This window comes from Pogona vitticeps, chromosome 5, assembly GCF_051106095.1.
Source record: "Pogona vitticeps strain Pit_001003342236 chromosome 5, PviZW2.1, whole genome shotgun sequence".
Classification (NCBI taxonomy): domain Eukaryota; kingdom Metazoa; phylum Chordata; class Lepidosauria; order Squamata; family Agamidae; genus Pogona; species Pogona vitticeps.
In genome coordinates this window covers 172,637,642-172,656,915 of record NC_135787.1, presented here as the reverse complement: position 1 = coordinate 172,656,915, position 19,274 = coordinate 172,637,642, and the positions used below count along the sequence as shown (strand labels likewise).

General features: G+C 41.7%; 2 long non-coding RNA genes across 2 annotated transcripts; one reads left to right on the top strand and one right to left on the bottom strand.

Moving 5' to 3' along the window:
* Window positions 1-6,841: 6,841 nt before the first annotated feature.
* On the bottom strand, window positions 6,842-18,806 carry LOC140707700 (uncharacterized). Its single transcript, XR_012087884.2, has 4 exons — window positions 18,668-18,806; window positions 16,075-16,165; window positions 8,530-9,912; window positions 6,842-7,352 (listed from the first exon to the last, which is right to left on the bottom strand). It is a non-coding gene; the product is annotated as an uncharacterized LOC140707700 (long non-coding RNA).
* LOC140707699 (uncharacterized) lies at window positions 11,161-16,916 on the top strand. Its single transcript, XR_013536724.1, has 2 exons — window positions 11,161-11,235; window positions 11,325-16,916. It is a non-coding gene; the product is annotated as an uncharacterized LOC140707699 (long non-coding RNA).
* Window positions 18,807-19,274: the final 468 nt, after the last annotated feature.

Here is a 19,274-nt window from a genome sequence, read left to right as displayed (position 1 = left end):
AAAGGACAGACTACAGAAGAGTACAAATACTACTGTATGACTGTCTTGGACACACACATGTGGATTCTGGCTATACTATGACAACTTTAGCTGTACTATTGTAGTATTCTTGTCTCTTGATCTGAGACAAGGACCTGCTGTAGTCTAGGTTTTCCTTCCCAACAGTGGACGCCAAAGGCTTCTAGGAAGTTCCAGCAGTGGTCCAAGGTCCTCTGTTGCTTGAGGTAGGAAGAGAAGCATCATTCTGCACTTTAAAAGTGACATAAAGGGAGAAGGGCTAGAAAGGAAGCAACTGTCACCACTGACTCATCTGCCTATTGGTAGGGCTGGCCTTGGGAAGGTCACAGCTGTGGAGGAAGAGTTGCATTCTCCCCTGCCGTTTGTTCAACAGAAACTAATATCCAGAACAGAGTTTGGAAAGTTATTTTAAAGACAAATTTATGAATTAGTAACCTGTCTACGTTGGCTTGGGCACATCGTGAGAATGGCTGATGGTCGGATTCCAAAGGATCTCCTGTATGGAGAATTAGTGCAGGGAAATCACCCCAGAGGGAGACCACGGCTTCGATACAAGGATATCTGCAAGCGGGATCTGAAGGCCTTAGGAATAGATCTCAACAGATGGGAAACCCTGATATCTGAGCGTTCAGCCTGGAGGCAGGCATTGCATCACGGCCTCTCCCAATTTGAAGAGACCCTTATCCAGCAGGCCGAGGTGAAGAGGAAGTCACAAAAGCAGGGAGCTGGACAGGGGTCAGATTGGATTTGTCTTCAGTGTGGAAGAGATTGTCACTCTTGAATTGGCCTCCTCAGCCACACTAGACGCTGTTCCAAGTCCTCCATACAGAGCACGTTACCATAGTCTTTCGAGACTGAAGGATGCCTAACTAAGTAACCTGTTTAAGCCATCCATAACTGACTGTGACAGGATGATGCTCTGTTTCTAGAGGAACGTCATCCTACCACTCAGTTACCTGCTTCAACAGGCCACCACATTCAATCATCTTGAAAGAAATTTCCAAAGTTCTGATTTGGAGGTACAGTGCCTCTGGATCTCAATGTTCCATAGAATCATCATATCCTTAAAAGAAGGATTGCTGATAAATCTGTGCTAAAGGCATTGCAACCTAAATTCTTCAATGACGACTTGCTCTCTCTCTCTCTCTCTCTCTCTTTTTGCTTTTCTTTTAGCCAGGTTTTTGCTGCAAAGTCACCTTCACCCAACTGCACTGGCAGTAACTTTAGTTGTTCCTAATCTAGAGCCAAGACCATATGTGAGAAGCATGTTGCTTTTACAATCCAAATGGCCCACATGCTGGACAGGGAACCAAAAAGAATACATAAATAAAACTGCCACAAGACTTCAGATTACATTCTGGCTGGATCATCTCTCTAGCATTTTGCATGGAAGCCCTTTGAAGCTTTTTAGTTGCCGATCTGCCAGCGGTATTCCATCAAGCAATAGATGCCCAGCTTTAAGCCTGATCTCTCTGGGAATCATTTTCTAATCCATCCCAGATCGCCCTGTTTTGGTCTATCTTGCGGCAGAAACATATGACCAGAACATTTGAATGACGCAGTTTGTGAAACACCCTCAAAGGCATCCCTAAATATTAAAACAACTGTTCTTCAAATATAGAAATTTAACAATGTAGTAGGTTTCCCTTGCTATCAGATAGAATGAGGCAGACACCCCCAGCAACAAATTTTGTGTGAGAAAAAGGAAGTACTATATCAGGCAGGAGTACAGTATTGGGACAAGAAGGTAATTCCAGATTCTGTACTCAGTGGACTAGTAGGCCACTACTCTTCAGTATACAACCCCAGTGGTCTAGCCTTCAGAGGGCCACACCAACCCTGTGACCTCCATGCTCTCTTGTTTTTATATTAAAAAGCAAAGCAAAGCGTGCTGTTTATATAGTGCCCCATAGTGCTTTACAAGCAACACATTCCCCCCCCTCCCCCCGCAAGCTGGGCACTCATTTTACTGACCTTGGAAGGATAGAAGTCTAACTCAACCTTGAACCGGCTACCTGGGATTGAATCCTGGGTCGTGAGCACAGTTTTGGTTGCAGTACAGCAGTTTCACCACTGCACCACGAGGCTCCCTAACATATACATTTTTAAACCTGAAAATGAGTTTCTTCCACCTTCTAGTGGGTCCCTTTCTATCTATCTATCTATCTATCTATCTATCTATCTATCTATCTATCTATCTATCTATCTATCTATCTATCTATCTATCTATCTATCTATCTATCTATCTATCTATCTATCTATCTATCTATCTATCTATCTATCTATCTATCTATCTATCTATCTATCTATCTATCTATCTATCTATCTAATCAAAACATTATGAGGAGGAGGCAGGGAGCTCTCAAACCATGGCAAATTTGCCCCTCTGCCCTCGCAGAATTAGAATCCAAAGTTAGAAGGGGGGGGTCCTGGGTGTCATATACCAGCTGCCCACCCCTGCTTTAGATAGTAATATGCGTAGATACCTTTCTAATTTCAAAATGCATTAAGTCAGTCCTGCTGCATTTGGTGACACTCCAGCCCATCGTGCTGAGGAGGGCCATGGACTTCAAACCCAAAGTGGCTGCTTGACAGTTTCACTGATCAGAAAGCTACAGTTTTCTTTGCTGACATTCAGAATCTGACCAAATGATATTCTCTAGTACATTTTAGAAGACGCATTCTACATACCTTGAGAGGTGCCCAAAAGAAGAAAAAGGCACTTATTTGTTTCAGTCTATGGTTTTCCTCACCTCGCTTTCTGGCATTTTGTGCTTTCTTCTGTGATTGGTCATCTTGCATTGTTTTGTGATTAGTCATAATTATAAAATAAATTATGCCCCGTCAAGTCAATTCTGACTTCTCCTTTTTCATGGTCTTTCAAGGTAGAGAACGCTCAGAAGTGATTTACCATTCCCTTCTTCTGGGGGGGCACCCTGGGACTGTGCAGTTTGGCCAAGGCCACACAGGTTGGGTCTACTCACAGAAGGCACCGGGATAAATCAAGCTCCCAGCCTCTGGCTCCACAGCCAAATACTGAGCTATCAGCCAGCTTTTAGAAATTAAACACAAGCACAATTTGCAAGCCTGACTTTGTTGTAATGTGCCATCATGTCACCTCCAAGCCATGGCAACCTTTGAATGAGTTAACCTCCAAAATGTCTTGTCATTACCAGCCCTATCCAGATCTTGCAAAATTAAGCCTGTAGCTTCCTCAGAGTCTCACCGTTGAAGCCGTATTTTTGATGAAACCTGTTTGAGGAGGAAAAAGATTTCCTCTGATGTCTGCTTTCACCAATAGTTCTGGATATGAAGTATGGATTTTTCACACTTATGCCTCACACTTTTTCTTAGAAGCGATATGCCATAGCAGCAATGACATATCATGGCTATCGCTTCCACAGGGCAACAGAGCACCGAAACCATGACACAGATTGGCAGAAGAATTCTTGTACTGACATACAAGAATTTGTGATACTGTTATACATTAAATAGAAATGCAGTATATCTCACTATATGGGGAAGGACTGTGAAACGGCAACTAATGGGCCTGCCACTCAGCCTCTTGTCAAGAGTCAGTTGTTGACAAGACATCAACACTTCTTAGGACGCTTCTGAACCGGGCGCCGTCCTCTGACAGTCCTTCAAATGGAGGACTGGCATCTGGGAAACTGTACTGATGGATTAAACACATTTAGCATCAAGGGAGAGACTAGTCTCAAAATCATCCAGCAGGCGTTTTTTCCTATGTTTGCAATGGTTGAATCGCCCTCTCTTCTGTTAGGTGCAACAAGTAACCCATCTTTGCCCTTTCAACCAAAGGGTGATCAAAGGTGGACATGCAGCCCTAGCATGAACTCCATGTTCTGGGGACCAGATACTAGGATCATCATCATCATCATCATCATCATCATCATCATCATCATCATCATCATCATCATCATCATCATCATCATCATGACGATGACGATGGTGATGATTTTACTGAAACTCACAGAATTCCTCTGGGAGGAATTCTGGAACTTGTAGTCCATTAAACAAAATGCCCAGGTGAAACTCTGAAGGCCCTTGGGAGAGAAGCCCAGTGGGTCTCTTCTCTGAATAAGTGCCTGCCCTTGTCATTACCGTCCCTGCTGCCTGTTTTCTTCTCTTTTCTCTGTTGGCCCAACTACCCAGAGAAGGAATGGAAAGCCAGCGAGGGATGCTTTTGAAGCTTGTTCCTGTTTTTGTACTCTGGAGAGGGCAAGCAGGTGCACAGGCAGCAAAGGCCTGTGAGGCCACAGAGGGTCTAAAGCTTGGCACTGCTGCCTACCGCCTCTTGCAGAGCTTGCTTCTTACAGCTTGTTGACAGATGGATGGGAGCCTATATGTTGGAGCCAAAGTTTCAGTGTCCAGGGTTTCTGTGACCTAGCCAAGAGACCTTGGCACCAATCCAGTGGCAGGCCAGAAGGGCCTTTGAGAGACCTTTTGGCTGACATGCTTATGTGTTTCCCATTCCTTGCCTGAACCTAGTGCCATTTCTTCTACATGCTGAACAGGTCATGACGTGGATATGGCATAAGAAGACAAGAGTCCCTGGAACAATAATAATGCCTAGAAAAGTGGAAGGTAGCAAGGAAAGAGGGAGAACAAAGTAGAGATGGGTTGACTCATTAAAGGAACCCATAGCTTTGAGTTTGCAAGAGCTGAGCAGTGGTGTTGACTCTATGTCCTTTTGGAGGTCACTAATTTATAGAGTTGGTGTCTGTTGGAAGCAACTTGACAACTGAATATCTGGACAGAAGTGGTCAGACCTAACCAATCCAATAGAGAAGACGATGACCATAATTTTGTAGGTGTTTGGATAGTTTGACTAATTTACAGTGGCTCACTGTAGCTAATTGATGAAATGTGTCTCAGTCATATGTCTTTTTTGACTTCCTATATGATAATTGTTACAAACAATAGTAAAACTTGAAAGACTTATTATCACCCATCAATATGACTAAGTAGGATCTGATGATTATTTTGATTTCCAGCAGGTAACATAGGAAAAATTCCTAGAGCCATACAGTACCATCTTCCTCATCTAGTAGGTGAAACCAGACAACCTATTTAGTTCATGTTTAGACTTGGTGCTGGCTCAAGTGGTGAAAGGTATTTCTCTTAGTATATGCTTTCCTTCACCTCTTCATTTTTCATTCCATCCTGCTTTGTTTTCTAGATGGTCACTAGGATGCAAATATGGACTTAATCTGCAAGCTCTGTGTTACATGCCATCAAGTTACACTGGCTTTATTAACATTTCTACCTCTGTGGAAATCCCAGCACTTTAGACGAAATGTGCTAATAGTTGGAAATATGCAGCTCACCTACTGTTTAGTATAATCTCCAATAACTGAAAGAGAAAACCAAAATTATTCTGACATGAAGGTCCTTTTTCATGTTACATTTAACACCACATAACATTGCTTTCTTATGCGCAGGAGTAAAAACCATTATGTGATCAATAGTACAGTAGAAGAAATGAGTTCTAGCCCACAAGAAGTGTACAGTGGGGCCCCACTAGATGGTTACCCTGCAAAATGGGTAATCTGCAGGACAATGACGTTTTGTGATTGCTATAGTGATTTGCAAAATGGTTTTTCCTGTGGGGGATTTCGCTGGACGATTATTTGGTCAGTGCTTCACAGACCGTTTTTCACAAGATGACGATTTTTACAGCTGATCAGTGCTTCTGTTTTTCGCAAGACAGCGATTTTACAGCTGATAGACGCTTTGCAAAATTGCTTTCCTATGGGTGGCTTTTGCTGGACGACAACGATTTTTCCTCATTGGAACGCATTAAACGGATTTCAATGCATTCCAATGGGGAAATGCTTTTCGCAAGATGATGTTTTCGCAAAACAGCAATTTCAATGGAACGAATTAACATCGTCTTGCGGGGCACCACTGTATGTCATTATAGAGACAATTAACCTTTAAGTTGGCACACAATATTTTGTTTGTTTTGGTTGCAAGAGACTTAAATATGCTACCCATCTACTTCTTATTTCAAGGACAAGTTGAACTAATTTCTAGGACCAGTTGATCCTCTGTATGAACTTCTTTGGTGAGATATACTGCAACCTGCCAAAGGCAACTTTGAATCCATGCCAAGTCTTAGACTGCTTGGATTGTGTTGGATCTGCCCCATATTGAACAAGGCAGTGGAGCATCCGTGCTGCCTTGCTCTTATTCTACAAAACCTTTATTTTACAGAATTCCACTCTACTGCCTAGTACACTTTTTGTAGCACAGTTCAACACACTGATGTCAAAACAGAGGAGCATGCAAAGAGATGCTCAGGACGAGAAGCCCTACTCTGGGACACATAACTTTGAGGCCTCTCAGATAACAATTTTAGGGCAATCCTAGCTGACCTCTGGTTTGTTTTACTCCTGTGGGACCTACTGTGAGGTTTGCAGTTACAAGTGGGACCCTGACATCCTAACAACAGTAGAGTTATTTTGGGCACAGCTATTCATACACAGTATTTTTGCATGAAGGAGTTATGGCTACTTCCCACTGGGAATATGACTTGATAGTGGGTATTTAACCACAGACAGGTATCAATGCTTTCATTGTTATGGCTAAACTGCCCTGTTCCCTGCAGCAAAAGAAAATCTCCCAGGTTGAGGGGAGTGGTGATGAGAGATTATATGACTAACACCCTTGAAATTATAATGAAGGAACTACAAGGGAAGATACAACATATATATTTAAAACTGGCCATTTGGGCCATATGTTTAAATAATATGTTTTATTTTGACTTGACATTTCTCCCAATAAAAGGAAATCCCAGACAGCTTAAAATATTTAATAGACAAATACAAAGACCGCTAAAAAATTCAACTAAAACATTTTAACAGTCAAGCATATTATGTATCAAAGCCACTGAAAAAAAGCTGTTTAAAACAATTTAAAAGAACATTGTTGTTGTTATGTGCTGTTAAGCCACACCTGACTCTTGGTGACCTTTGGAGGGTTTTCAAGGTACGTGACACATTTAAGGAATGGTTTTATCAATTCCTCTCCCACCTCAATGAGTTTCCATGGCAGAGCAGGGATTTGAAATCTGGTCTTCTGAGTCCTGGTCCAATCCTCTGTTCATGACATCATATTGGCATTCACCATCCCTCATTCAAAATCTCTTCCATGGAAATCAGTTCCTTACTAAAACGCTTGCCTGGAGGAAAGTCCTTGGTCCGGTGGTGAAAGAATAGTAGGGAGGAAGCCAGCCCAGTCTTCCATGGAAGGGAAGACCAGAGCCTGGGAGTAGCCATGAAGGCTGCCACCTCCTGTCTCCTTGATGGCTGTCAGAATGTGAGATTGGCAGAATTGAGAGAAAGGCTCCCCTATCCCAAAGACCTTAGAACCAAAGGAGACCCATATGGTAAGACAGGGACCTCAAGACAATCTGGCCACAAGTCTGCTTGGACTTTGTAGGTCAAAACCAGCACTTAGAGATGAACTAGTAGTCTGGAAGGTGTCATAAAGAGGGATTCTATTCTCTCTGGAAACACCTCTAAGTTTTTTCAGGCTTTGGCTATAGCAGCCTTTTTCCAAGCATGGATTCTTACTTGTTCTTCTACTGTATATATATATATCTGTGTTGTTCATGGAATGTATAGACTACAGGGGAAAGGAGAAAATGGAAAAGCTCTGTTCCTTTAATGGAGGAAGCGTTTAGGGCAGTGGTCCCCAACCTTGGGCCTCCAGATGTTCTTGGACTTCAACTCCCAGAAATCCTGGCCAGCAGAGGTGGTGGTGAAGGCTTCTGGGAATTGTAGTACAAGAACATCTGGAGGCCCAAGGTTGGAGACCACTGGTTTAGGGTATAAGTCATCATCTTCCTGCCTTCCACTATCTGTTACCTTCACCCTGTTTTACTCTTCACAACAGTGTAGCAACATAGGTTAGGCTGACAGAAAACAAATGTCTGAAGGTCACTCAGAGAACAGTGGCTAAGTACTGACTGGCATCTGGTAAAGTTAGTTGGACTCTATGAAAGCTTCTACCAAGTAAACCTTTAAATAAGGCTCCACAAAAAAATCATACAGTAGTTGTTTTTGCTGCAATAAGCTGGCACGGCCAGCCCTCTGAAATTGTGTGTATATGTGTGTATGAGTATGCTCAAAGACCAGATGTTTATTTATATACCATCTCATGCTTCATACATGGGATGATATGGGGGATGGACAGGATCTGGAACACATCAGTTATCACTTTTTTGTGTGCATAAGAGTAACAATGCCACAATATATTTTAACACAACAAATATATCATTTAAAAAAATAATGGAAGTGGACTTCTGGCCACCTCCAGTCTTATTTTCCGGTATTTTGCACATCTTTGTGTGGTATGGACTGTGGAAGACTCTGGAGTAAGAAATTTGGCAATGATCTTTAACTTATAAACTAGCACTTTATATGCTAAAGATCACTCTAGAAGCATTTTAAGTAAAAAAAATGTACATGTATATTTACTTACGGCTGTGATCCATAGTTACAAACAGAGGAATAAAAGGAAAGTTGCGGTCTCCACACAGAGGAGAAAATGCTTTCATGACCACATGTAGGGATCAGATAAAGAGAGAAAGAGCCTTTAAAAAGGAAGTGAAACAAACAAATCAGGAAGAGAAGAGGGGCAAGTCAGAGGCAGGAAAAAGAACTTTAGGAATAGGTCAGTGGCAAGAAACAATCACTTTAGGTCAGTGGTTCCCATCTGTGGATCCCCAGATGTTATTGGACTACAACGCCCAGAAATCCTAGGCAGCACAGCTAGTGGTGAAGGCTCCTGGGAGTTTTAACCCAGCATCTTGGGAACCACTGCTTTAAGTTGTGAAGAGTCCCCTCCCACTGATATCCAGTGTTACAATGCAATATTGTTATTTCCCCAACTTTATGCTATGCGGCTGCAAGGATTGCACCAGATGCCATATGGAATCTCCACTTGACCTTCAAGTGACTTTATTTAGTCTGCACCAGCCTGCTCCGGGCAAGCAGCATAGCCAAGCCCTAAGTACAGAGGGGTACAACCTATTTAAAAGATGAACAACCACTCTCCAGGAGACTTCTCACTTTTTTGCTAGCAGAAGAGGGGAACTGAAATAGGAGAACGGCCAGGGGTGGATTTTGCCCACCTACTGGGCTCAGAGGAAGCACATTGTACCACACTGCTGACACCAAAGTCACTTGTGCAGATATTTTGACTGTCTAAGCAAAACAAGACTGACCTCAGAGCTACTGAGAACCTTTTAAAGACTGCCCTCAGGGTAACTAAAAACATTTTAAAAATCACACCCCGAGTACAGCTTATCCTTGGCTCTAGTCCTGACCATTCCAGCACGAGCAGGATGGTATCCCTCCCCAAGCAGTAGATGGGGATATCTTTGTTGCAAGCTGGACATGTGTAGTCTGATATAGTTCACAGCTTGTTTAAAACAAATGGTGGAGAACACCAATACTGGATTTCCTCAGTATCAGAGTGGTTAGCCGGCAAGAAGTATGTGTGCATAGGCGCACACCCATATCAGCGGTTGGAAAAGTTACTTTTTGATACCCATGCTGGCACAGGGATTCTTGGGCTTTATAGTAAGGAAATGTAGTGTTTCCAAGACAAGTAGAAGATCAAGTGTGTAGCATGCAATGCCAGTCAACTTAGGGTGCTATCAGATGGTTGGAAAGGTAGATGCCTGATTGCATCACAAAGCGTCACGACTTTCCTTAAAGCAACCCTTCTGTCTGCTGGTCGAATCACTCTAGCCCAGCTCACAAATGTGGAAGTCTAAAAAGGTCCAGCTTGGGCACAGATGAGGGTCAGGCCGGAGCATGCTTCTCCATGCCTTATGGGATCACTGGGAAATGGATTGCACTACAGAGAAAGAGAGAGAGAGAGAGAGAGAGAGAGAGAGAGAGAAATTTGTATGACAATTGGTATGGGATGCAAAATCTGTATTGAGCTGAATTTGAACAGAATTATCACGAGTCTCACTTGAGAGGGGAAAATTATCACCAGGTGAGCTGTGTATTTGCTGAGCCTCCTGAGCAATTTGAAGTTCTACCATCTCCCTCCTTATAACTGTTTATCTCTCAGTGAGCTTTTTTTGGTCAGTTCCTCATTTAGACGAATCCTCGTTGGAAAACTCAGTGAGAGGATCTATTCTGGTAAATGGCCAAGTAACAGATAATGAGTAAGATTTCTCCTAAGAAACTGGAGATGGTAGACATTCCTGGTCTAGATGGGCCATTAGTCTGAGTCCATATAGGCACTTTTCACCCATAAAGCTATGTCTGTATTTTAATATAAACTACTTGAGAACAAAGGTTCTCAAACACCATGTCAGTTTCATGAATAAATAACTAAATAAAGCATACTGGCTTTGCATGTGCCCAAAGGCACTTTTTGTATTTCCCACATGACGGGGCTGTTGGTATAAAAAACATTTTCTAGGGTTGAGCAGGATGATCCCTAGACCAGGATGACTCCAAAGAGAGTAGTCTGCAGAACTGAAAGGGTGGCTAAGGCACCACTGAGGAATAAAAGTACCTACCTGTGCATGGCATATAGAGAACAGTGCCTGTAACTGAAAATGGAGAGAATCATTATGGTAACAGGAAATGGGTTGGGAAAACTCCTACTTGATGGCCAACCATGTCAAAGAAGAATTAAAAGGAATGCATTGCCTCTGCAATTAACACCCTTTTGCTCCCACTAAGGGATTCCCTCAGACACTTGCCTTGGAAATCAGACTTGCAAATTAAGCCAGGGTTGTCTTCCAACAACCAGTCACAAAGCAAAGCATGCCAAAATGCAAAGTATGTTTGTAATGAAAATTAGTTAGTATATCAATCAAACAGAATGCACTGTTTGATAGTCAATTCCGATTCTGGGTTGAAGTTTGGTCTTCCCTAAAAGACTTTATGATAAATGTTAGTGTGAGTCAGGACACAATACTGCCTAAGCCATTCTCTTCGCTGAGCAGTGCCATAGGAATAGTTAAGGAGAAGGAAGACTAGGATCTTATTGCTCAAAAATTGGAAATCAAATGTTGCAGAGGTCGACATCAGATCTTCTTAAGGAAAACTTGCGAGCCTGTTCATTTGTGACCCAGGAGAGGTTGCTATTTCAGGCGATGTAGTCACTTGGGATTCTTAGACAGTGAGCTCGTTTCATGCTGTATCTTGTGACCCTGCAGTGAGTGTAGTTTGCTTGATTCAATTATCTTAAAACCAGCAAAAGGGGTATCAACTCATTTCCTTTCATGGTTTGTCTATTTTTTTTAGGACACAACATCAGCATCGCCTTGCTGATTACAACTAAGAAGCAGTTGTTTTGATCCATGAGTAAAAACCCTATCCAGGGATGGGCAATCAAGCTTGTATTAGGACTACAAAATGCTACAAAGGTATGAGAGATTTCATGTTCTCCAGAATCATTACCAAGCTAGATCAGGGATGGACAAAATGTCATCTTCCTGATGTTGATGGACTGCATTGTCCTTTGTCATCTGTTTTCTAGACAAGCGATTCCCCTCTTTCTTTTTGGTTAAGCATTATGTGACGACCCAAATTGAATTTGTTTTGGTTCTTTGAATCCTGACTATTAATTTAACTCTCACAAAAGCAGACTAACTTCCATCAGACAAATGTGGGGTGGTGGTGTTGGAAACTGCACTGGCATGCGTAGCTTTAAGTGCTGGAATAAAGTACTTGCCAGAAGGAGCTAATCAGAACAAAAACTGGGAGTTTCAGAAATTCTCTAAGGTACGTGTAAGGTGGTTGCACTGACAATGCTTTTGTGTTTTGCTTAGATTACTAAAAAGGGAGGCACATCGCCTTGTTTCAGATCTTTTTCTTTTTCCAAGAAACACCCATCTTTGTAGGGAAAATCCCAGCCACCATTCTTTAAACAGGACTCCACCCAAGACAGAAGTTATCTTTCTGGGCAATGACTTCTTGCAAATGACATCTCCTAGAATTCTCATTTCTGGAAGTTGTGGTTTTTTTTTTAAAAAAATTCCCCATCTCTAGTCGGTAACTATCTATTCATTGCAGGTCATATAACAACTACCGACAAAAGTTTGCTTGTTTGTAGAGTAACAAGAGAAGCTGTACTGTAGCCAAATCATATATCTTCATTTGAACTTAAGGACTGTTGTTGATCTACAACTTAAACTCTGGGTCTGAACAGTTTGTACTTTTTGATGTATCTCACTCAGGTACATACTGCTCCTCTGGCACATCCTTCTGATGCTGGAATGAGAATTCAGCCATTTTATCATATATGCTAAGATGATGTGTACTTTTAGTACCTTCTAGCAATCAATACACAAGCCATCCTCCCATGTATTAGTTGCATCTCACTGCTTTGAGTGGGTATCATTTGCCCTTTGGCGAGTTAATTCACCACTTACTTGCTATCTTGCCAAAGATGAAAATTGAAGTTTTTAGTTCTCTTGATGTAAACAGGGCCATCTGCAATTAAAGAAAGCGGTAGACTGGGAGGGGGGGAAGAAATGTGCTGGGCTTTGTGCAGATGCAGAAAAATACATTTCTTCAAGTGGATTAGAAAACATGATCCTACGGACTGAGAAAAAGACGTGTGCCTTTAATAAGCACATCTTAAGTTTGGTATGAAAAAAAATGCACACATACGAAAAGTGCAACCCTCTGCAAAACCTATAATGACCGGAGCATCGTTATATTAAAAATAATTATGTGTTGTCTAACTTATGGCCATCCTTCCAGGTTTTCCTAGATATAAACTACTCAGAAGTAGTTTACTGTTGTCTTCTTCTAGGGGCACTTTGGGAGCATGTAGCTTGGCCAAGGCTACATAGGTTGGCTCTTCATCTACAAAGCACAGGGGGGAAATGAACTCCTGATGAAGGACTCTGACTCACAGGTGGCCATAGGATGTGGCTTTTGTGCTGGCATATCAAGAGCCAAATCTTGTGCATGGCACTGAATATAAAAATTCCCCATCTCTAGCCAGTAACTATCTATTCATTGTGCATGGCATTGAATATATGAAAGTGCAGAACCCTAAATCATATTATCTGATTATCTGGTGTGCCTGTGTGGTGTAGTAGCTAAGTGCTGGATTAGAACCCAGAAGACCTGGGATCAAATCCTCACTGGGCCACGGAAACTCACTAGGACTGCATGTGGCAATGGAAGCCATTAACTGAACATCTCGCATATCTCAAAAAACTCTGTTAAGTTGACCTTAAGTCAGAAACTACTGGACAGGACATAGAAACAACTATCCAGTATAGTTTTCTTTACCCTCTTGGCTTGCAGTTCTCAAAATGTTCCCTCTTTTGCTGTGTTATTTTAAACAGGAAATACCTATTATGGAACCTAGAATCTGTTTAGCTTTGGAGAGAAAAATCAAGTGGGGAAGCCAAAATCCATGGTGTGGAGAAAGTTGGTAAGGGCATGTTTTATTCTCGTTTTCATTGTCCTAGACTCCTGGGATTATCCACTGAAACTGATTGGTGGGAGAGTTAGAACTAATAAAATGAAGTACTTCTATACTTAGTCCTTGAGGCTCAACTACACTGCAACCTGTCAAATTATTTGTACTGCAATTGATACTGTCAATTTCAAGTTATTTTTCATTGACTCTATGAGGAATAGCTTACTATGAGTATTTCTGGTCCTTTCCCATGACCATTCATTACACTTTCGTCATCCAGCAGGGAGGAAAAATGGGGACCATTTTGTCTCAGTTCCTTGCATGTGTGATTGTCTGTATTGGTCCAAAGGGACAATGGTGGATATGATCTAGGTTACATTCATAGTAATTTCTTCAGTAGTTAATATGGCAGTGGACTGGGAAGATCTCCTTCCAGTGAGTGCAACTTGTTTTTTTCCCCTAGAATACTTTAAAAAAAAAATGTGAAATGCACTATATCAGTTAAGTACTGCACTAGTACCCTGCTAAATTCTTTTGCAGAGGGGGAGAGCAGCATGAGAAGATATTGGAGAGGGAGTGAAAGAGATCAATACTGGGCCCTCTTTTATTCCCATCCTGTTAGGTTTTATAGTAATTTAAAGGAAATAAAATTTAGGGGAGGGGGAAATTGTAAGGATACATGAGTGTTCTCTTTTCTTTGATCTGTCCCATGTGCAATCTCCCCCAAATGTACCGGTCTCTGATGCGGTTCAAGTATTTTCCTTTTTATTAAGTTGTAATAACCTATCTATGTTAAGTCAGAGAGGCCTTTCATAATTGTTTGCCTCTTTCTCTCGTACATGGCTACAATTTCCAAATTAAATCTTTTCCTTCTCCTCCAGATGCCCTCCCTCACTTTCCACCAAGCTATCGAGGGGAAAAAAAACATACTGGATTTGACATATGTGGGCAAACTGCCCTCTCTCCACACAATCCCAAACAGCATTTAGAAAAAAAAAAGTGCAATTAAGTCTATGCGGTTGCACACACAGGGCATTTGGCAACCTCATCCTGATTCTTATCTATACAATATTTCTAGGAAACATCTTCATCATTATATAAACCACCTTATTTCCATGATGAAAACCAGTTTTAATTAGTTCTGCTCTGCGCTAGGCTGAGAAGTTGTCATTTCAAGTCAGCACGATATCATCTGTTGTTGGTTGTTTTTTAAGGGAAGACAAGACTTCAATGTAAAAGATAGAGGACAGATAAAGGGCAGGTGTGAAGAGAAAGGATGAGGAAGGAGGTGGTGCTAAGAATTACAGCCATTTCTGGTGTGGTGTGGAGTCTTGCAACAGATTAAACATTTCCAATGACAGCAACTACCGGTATTTGAGTAGAAGCTGCCAACTGGGTGGTACAGAAAACTCCAAATCAAACTGGGGCAACCACTCGTACAGTCAGGCCCATAGTTAAACTGTGAAATTCACTGCCACGGGATGTATTGATGGCTCCCAACTTGGATAGCTTTAAATAAGAACTGGACAGTTTGGTGGCATATAAGGCTATTGGTGGCTACCAGTCATGACAGCTGTATATAGCCTCCGCACTAGTGTCGCAGGCATACCAGTTGGTGGGAAATGCAGAAGAGTACTGTTGAGCTCCTGTCGTGAAGCCATGCTTCCTACCTAGTTCATCACTGTATGAATACAATGCTGAATATATATGTTTCTGCCCCAATCCACCATTGTTCTTCTTGCTCTTGTGTTCTGTGTATGCTTATAGAACCAGCTTATCACAAGCTGCAAGCCAATACAGTTCCATTGGTTCCTATGGGGGGGGAAAACAATTCACCGTAAATTAAGGAAGCCTCAGCAACTGTTCTAAATGCTTGGGCTCGTTAGAGGACCCCCTAAATCGTGTGCAAACCTGATGTGGCTTTGATCGACCTTTCGTTAATTTATGGTGAATTTTTTTCTCCCCCATAGGAAAGCATGGAGCTGTCAGATTTTGACAGCTGTCAAAAGTTGGGGGAAAAAAATTCACAAAAAATTAACGAAAAGTCAGATCAAAGCCAAATTAACTTTTGCATCTGTTTTAGAGGGTGCAGAAGCTAATCCAAGCATTTAAAACCATTTTTGACCCTTTTATGACACACTTAAATTTGCAAAAATTGACTTCGCAAAGCCATTGAAATGCATTGAGTCAGCTTCAATACATTCCAATGGAGGAAACATTGTATCGTTTAACGATGTTTCCTATGGGTTTTTTCGCTTAAGGACGGCAATCCGTGCCTATTGGAACGGATTAACTGGTTTCCAATGCATTCCTATGGTAAATGGTGTTTCACATAACGATTTTTTCACATAACTTTTTTTTGAACCAATTAACATCGTTATGCGAGGCACCACTGTATATATTAGCTCTCCCTCACCATAATGCTGTGCCCACATAGTTGTATTACTTGTCTGTAAAGGAAAGCTCAACAGAAATTATGTATATTATTCCCAGCCAATTTTTTTTCAATTCAAGAAGATTCATAATTTTTTTTTCATGTTTTCTTTCCAGTGACAGAGCCATGGGGAATATTGCTCAGAAGCCAATATGTAATTGATTTGTCTAGCCATATACCTTATTCTCCCACTCCATTTGTGGTTTCTTTTGTCAGCATCCTCGGAGCACTGTGGGGACATGTGCTTTTCACCAAGAATAGCACTGCAGTCTTCAAGAGAAAGAGAGAGAGAGAGTTTAGAAAAGCTATCACATTTCTACAATGCCAGGCAAAGCACTCCGTTCAGTTCTGAGTGTCACTATCACTTTCCCCATGGCTGGCTCGGCATTAAACATTAGGAATAAAGGATAATTTTAGCAAATGCCACATAATTTACAAGAATATCCTTTGATCAGGATTTTCCAAACTAAGAGTCCAGAGTTATGCGCTTCTAATTTCCCCTGGATTGGCAGTTCTTTCAACTAGATTTTCAAAGGCATGGGGTTGCTCTTTGTATATTGAAGCCCAAAGCTTTTTAATGTTAAGTTGGTGTAGATGTGTAGATTTTTTAAAGCATGGTTTTGGAGAATCTTGGATTTTTTTGTTGAAAGATGCATTGCATTTATAAGGTCCATGATTAGAGATCTCTATCCATAATCCGCTGAGAGGTCTTCCTGCATAAGTTCCACTGAAGTGGGAATTTCTGTCCATTACAAATAGGGTTTGCACAAGCCATTTTCCTAGTAAATCATGTGCTGGATGGCAATGCAAATATTTAACATGTACCCTGTTTCCCCAAAAATAAGACCTAACCTGAAAATAAGCCCTAGTATGATTTTTCAGGATGCTCATAATATAAGCCCTACCCCAAAAATAAGCCCTAGTTAAGTGAAAGCCCGCTCTTCACCATTGTGCAACAACCAGAAGAAGATGACATGACAATATTTGAATAAACATAAATTGTTGTACATGAAAAAAAAAATCCCCCCAAAATAAGCCCTAATGCATTTTGGAGCAAAAATTAATAATAAGACCCTGTCTTATTTTTGGGGAAGCATGGTAGGCTTTTCTATGAAGACATATGTGCCAAAATGTTTGCTATGTCTGTCAGTAAAAAAAATAGTGCTTAGGTTAATTTTAAACTTCTAAATGCTTGGGACCAGCCACCCAAAGGAATGTATGTTCAGATATATTGTATTCCTGCCCAGACTTTAAGGCAGTGGCTACCAATCTTGGGTCCCCAGATGTTCTTGGAGTACAACTCCCAGAAATCCTGGCCAGCACAGCTAGAGGTGAGAGCTTCTAGGAGGTTTAGTCCAACAACATCTGGGGACCCAAGGTTGGGAGCAACTGCACTAAGGCATTGCAGACAACTGCAGCCTTCCAGATGTTGTTAAGCAACTAATCTAATCATGTAGGGTTGTCAGGTCTGAAAGAATCCATTGGAGTCTTAGGAAATTGCTATACTTCTCTAAGCCTCTAGGACTTCTCTAGGAAAACTATCTCAGGGCAAGCAGCCATGGAGGAAGAGATAATTTGATGCCCATGTTTGCCATCTTTACCAATTCCTAGCTGATATCAGAGATCACTAGCTCAATGTAATTAATTCTTTCTCTCTCTCTCTTTCTCTCTCTCCCTTTCTCTCTCTCCCTCCCTCTCCCTCCCCCCCTCTGCGTGCGTGCGTGCGTGCGTGCGTGCGTGTGTGTGCGTGTGTGTGTGTGTGTGTGTGTGTGTGTGAATTACTCCAAAGGGCACCATGAGCCCACATGCATGCATCCGTCAACTTTCTGCCCAGTCCCCTTTCTGCCCACTTGAGGATTTTTGGCACACCAACACTGAGTGCCATTCAGACAAGATAGGATGTAGAACAGCAGCGTCACAGTTAAGATGAACCTTCTTGTTGTACAAGCCTTGAGAGCAGTAGCACAAAGCTGTGGGGACATGATCCTTCCCAACTCTTGCCTGTTCTGCTTCATAACAACAGCTCATCCCCTGGTCTCAAGATTTGACCATGAAATCTGAAGAATGAGATGTTACTGACCTAGCAACCCTATCAGCCTGAGCCAATATAACCAAAATGGAAGGATGCTAGAAATTGAGGAGTCTAGCAATAAAGAGATAGTTGCAGTTGCCTATCCCTGTTTGAAGGTTATCTTTTGGATACCCTACCAAATGAAGTGAATCAGGTGATGACCAGAGAGATGGTTTTGGTTGTGGAATGTCATCCTAAAAAGACCCTACTACCTGTAGAAAGAAGACGATGGTCTTTCCAGCAGCAAGTGCTGTTTATTGTCCCAGATTTTCTTTGGAAGCTATTTAGATTTTTTACACTGCTATCATTTGTTGTTGCTTTTATAATAATCTGTTTTATTTTGCTTTTGACTATATGAGGTATTTTGCTTTATGATTTTTATCTTGAACATAAAGTGCTTAGAAAACTTTGTTTAGGCTGTTGGCCAACTTAACAAAGAGTACAGGTAATGCTCCTGGATTGGCATGGGCTGATTCACGGTTTGTTTGTTTGTTTTTAATCGATCATGTAATGTAAAAGGAAATACAAACCAGCCAGGAATTCTTCCTTCCCAAATCCTTAGTTTTTGCCTCTGCCTTTTAGGGCTTCTAGTTTTTTTTTTTTTTACATCAAGTCCATTCATATTGTTTTGCATTGTGATCACTTGAATCAATGTATTCATTTCAGAACTGACCAAAGGCCTACTGAAATGTAAAACTTACAGTCAATGGCTCTTATTCCCAGGTAACCATTATGCTCCTGTCATTTACCACAGCTTGGCAAAGGCGCACAGCCATCTTGTCCTACTCATAGCTGCTGTTTGCCTCCTTCTCCTCTCTTTCCAGTTCCCTTGTGAAAACATGGCACCTACACAGAGAAAAAAATATATATACAGAAGGAGAAGGGAAATGAGATGAGGAAATCGGCACTCTGCCTTGTGAACAACTAATTAAGAAGTTATTTTGTAGCTGCGCCCCCTGCCAGGCTATAGGAAAGTCAATTTCTCTCCCTATGTGGCCAGTTAATTTGCACAGACCTGGGAAATTCTTCAATGAATGAATTTGCATTTATCTCACTGTGTAGTTGTATCATTAGTGGGCAACATGAGAATGTGTCGTATTTTTTTGTGTATAAAATGACACTTTTCCCTAAAATAATTAGGGGGAAAATTGATTGTCGTTTTATACACGGAAGGAAGCAGTCGCATGCACGCTCGGGCGCCTCTTCCTGCCACCGCTGCTGCCCAATTGCCTCTTCCAGAGCTCACGGCTTGTCCCCCCCCCCAGGCAGCAGCAGAAGAAGAAGAAGGCAGAGGCGAAGGAGCATTCA